Genomic DNA, 3549 nt, shown 5'->3' with positions numbered 1-3549 from the left:
ATGCAGAAAAGAAACTATAAGACCTGAAAGAAAAATATTTCCCTGGAGGATTTCCCTGACCATTGAGGGGTCAGTTAATAATGAATACATTACGAATCTCCAGAGAGCTGAGGGTTCCAGCAGGTAGGGATTTACTTCCTGACATGATTGGACACGGAGGAAGGTCACAGGTTCAGTCCCCGGGCCCCCTTCCCTTCCTCAACTGCCCACCCTTCTTCAGAGTCTCATCCAGTCTTCCGGCTTTAAATATCAGGCTGCTGACAACTCCCAAATGGATCTCACACCTAGCTGACAACTCCACTTGGATGCCTTATAAGACATCTCCAATTGAAATATCCAAAGAAAACTCTTTTATTTTAATGTTTATTTTTGAGACAGAGAGCGCAAGCAGGGGAGGGGCAGAGAGAGGGGGGGACAGAGGATCTGCAGTGGGCTCTGCACTGACAGCAGAGAGCCCCAGGCGAGGCTGGAACTCACCAGCCATACCGCGAGACCAAGACCTGAGCGGAAGTTGGATGCTCACCTGACTGAGCCGCCAAGGTGCCCCTCCAAAGAGAACCCTTAATCCCTGCTTTCCACTTCTGAATTTGGTGCTCCCCCCAAAACCCAGGAGTCATTACTGGCGTCTTCCTTCTTCCTCATCCCTCACCATCATTTCAGCTGTCAGCTCTGTTTCCTTTGAGATCCAACCGGCCCCATCTCCACTGTCACCACTGAGGTTCCAGCCATTGTCACCTCTCGTGGTGGCAACACGAATAACCTCATAATTACTCTCTCTACTTCCATTTCTGACCCCCCTCCAATCTAGTTTCCACACTGCAGCCAAAGGTTCTTTTCAAAACGTGGTTTGAATTACACTGTTCACCTGCTTAAAACTTATATCTGTCTCTTCACCGTGCTTCAGATGAAATCTAGGCTCGTTCTATGGGGTCCTAAGGCATTCATGATGAGCCCCTTGCCCTCCTCTTCACCTTGCCTGGGGTCACACTTCTTTTGGTCCAGTGCACTGCAGTCCCGCTGGCCGAATTAGCGTGCTACATGTGATCCTGCCTTAGAGTCTTTGCCCCTCTGGTTCCCTTCCCGCCCCCCCCCCCGTTTGTGTGGCTGACTCCTCTTCAAGTTGCAGTGTCAGTGTGACTTCTACAGAGAGATCTTTTCTGATGACCTATCCAAAGGATACCCCACCTTCATTTCCGTCTGTGACAGTACCCTGTTTATTCTTTCTTAGCACTTTCTAAAACCTGTCATTATTTTATCACTCATTTGATTACTGTTCTAGTAAGGACAACGTCAATGTTCTAGACAAGAGTAGTTCTCTTCTTGCCTATGTATCTCACATCCAGCATATAACTGGTGCTCAATAAATATCTGTTGATTAAACTAATTAATTAAAGGACATTAGTTATTCCTATTTTGTGGCTAGCTGTTAGGAAAACATTCTGATGAACCTAATCTGACTGAGGCATACTGTTCTGTTCCCCCCACCTCTGTGCAAGTAGAGGTTTTGCCACACAAAGGGAAAAAAGAATTTGCAGCCTCATTTCCCGAAACCAACTCTTAAAAGAATAGAAAACTCTGTTCCTTTTTCAGGAGGACTTCTGAAAAGTTTCCTTTTCTGTAGCCTCTCCCCCAGAAAGCTTTGGTTTCACAGGGTAAAGAGAATATTAATTATAATTTATGTGAGCTGCTCTCTATTTTATAGTCAATTGCCTTGTAGCTCAATAACATTTAGGCCTATCATTAATATGTGTCAGATTGATGTTCTTTTAAGTTTTATTTAATTATAGCTCAGATAATACAATTTTCCCTTTTTTTAATTAGAGGAAACAATACATCAACTGGATGGACTATTATGCAACCATATAAAATTATTATTATGTAGACATAGTAACAAGCAACAATGTTTATGATTCATTTTAAGAGGCAACAGCAGAATACATAATTGCTCTGATTTATAATTAAAACTATCAAAGTATGTATACAAATGAACAAGAACGAATAGGAAACAGGAAAAAAACACTTTGGTTTTCTAGTGTGTTTTATTTATGTATGATTCTTTTAAAAATTATTATTATTTCTTGGTCCAATATTAATTGCACAATCGTCAGAGGGAGCATGGGCTATAAATATGGCTGCTGGTACATACCTGAAGTTACTGTACCTACTAGAAATGCATGGTGCTAGCCTGAGAAAGTCTCACTATTACTACTCTGGCTTATTTGGGCTGCCTAAAAATTGTGCCCTTCTGTTTAATGCTTATGGTTTTAGTGCCTGATTCAATGCTTCTTCACTCAAATGTCCTATCAGGAGGGGCGCTTGGGTGGCTCAGTTGGTTAAGCATCCGATTTTGGCTCAAGTCATGATCTCATGGTTTGTGAGTTCGAGCCCCACATTGGGCTCTGTGCTGATAGTTCAGAGCCTGGAGCCTGCGTCGGATTCTGTGTCTCCCTCTCTCTCTTCCCCTCCCCCGTTCGTGCTCTGTCTCTCTCTCTCTCTCTCAAAAATAAATAAACATCTAAAATTTTTTTTAATATTCCTATCAGGAAATGACAGCAAGATGAGCATCTGTAAAAGTTATATTTCCTGTTTGTGCTCCATGAGGATGTCTGTGTGAAAGTGTGTTGGTTAGGGTGGAGGAAACAGGGAGGACAATATATTTAAAATAAATGCAACAAAGTGTGCCTGGGTGGCTCAGTCAGCTAAGCATCTGACTCAATTTCAGCTCAGGTCAGGATCTCAGGGTTTGTGAGATCGAGTCCCATGTTGGGCTCTGTGCTGGGCATGGAACCTGCTTAAGAGTCTCTCTCTCTCTCTCTCAACAAATTAAAAAAAATAAATTTTTATAAAATAAGTTACAAGGAATGGAATGGATTTCTATGTCTTATGTGCAACAATTCCCAAGATTTATTGCTGAGTTAGTCTTCTTTAAAAAGTAGAAACATGTCACGCTCACTTCAGTGGCACATATACTAAAATTGGAACGATACGGAGATGATTATTATGGCCCCTGAGCAAGGATGGCACACAAATGCATGAAGTGTTCCATATTTTTTCTTTTAAATAGACATCTGACTATTAACAAAAAGTAGAAACATGTGCATTATACCATCATTTGATATAAACAAAATAAAATAAAAAAGAAAGTCAGAGGAGGATATATATTTATATCTATATATAGATTTTTTTAAAGCATGGCTTTGCATAAATATATATACTATATATCTATAATACAGATGTGCATATTAGACACTCACACGCAGAGACATGTTTCTGAGCAAAGATTTATCTGGAAAGACAGACAACACACTGGTAATAATGGCTGCCTCTAAGGAAGTGAACTGAAAGACTGAGGTGTGAGTGAGCGTTAGCTTTCACTGTATCATCTTTCATACTGTTTAAATACTTACCTTTTATGTATATTATCCATGCAAACAAATAACTAAGTCTTCGCTAATGAAGATAGAGAACCATTTGCCCACAAACCAAAATGACTGCATATGAAGCAAATTACGTTAAATGCTTCATGAATGGATTTTTTTAAATACATAA

The 3549-nt window shown here is 40.5% G+C and overlaps 1 non-coding gene across 1 annotated transcript; it reads left to right on the top strand.

Moving 5' to 3' along the window:
• Positions 1–2947: 2947 nt before the first annotated feature.
• LOC124527357 (U6 spliceosomal RNA) lies at positions 2948–3052 on the top strand. Its single transcript, XR_006965821.1, has one exon. It is a non-coding gene; the product is annotated as a U6 spliceosomal RNA (small nuclear RNA).
• The last annotated feature ends 497 nt before the right edge of the window (positions 3053–3549 follow it).

This window comes from Lynx rufus, unplaced genomic scaffold (genome assembly GCF_022079265.1).
Source record: "Lynx rufus isolate CCGP_SWC_20201006 ecotype Redwood Valley unplaced genomic scaffold, mLynRuf1.p SCAF_5, whole genome shotgun sequence".
NCBI lineage: Eukaryota > Metazoa > Chordata > Mammalia > Carnivora > Felidae > Lynx > Lynx rufus.
This window is presented reverse-complemented; position numbering and strand designations above follow the sequence as displayed.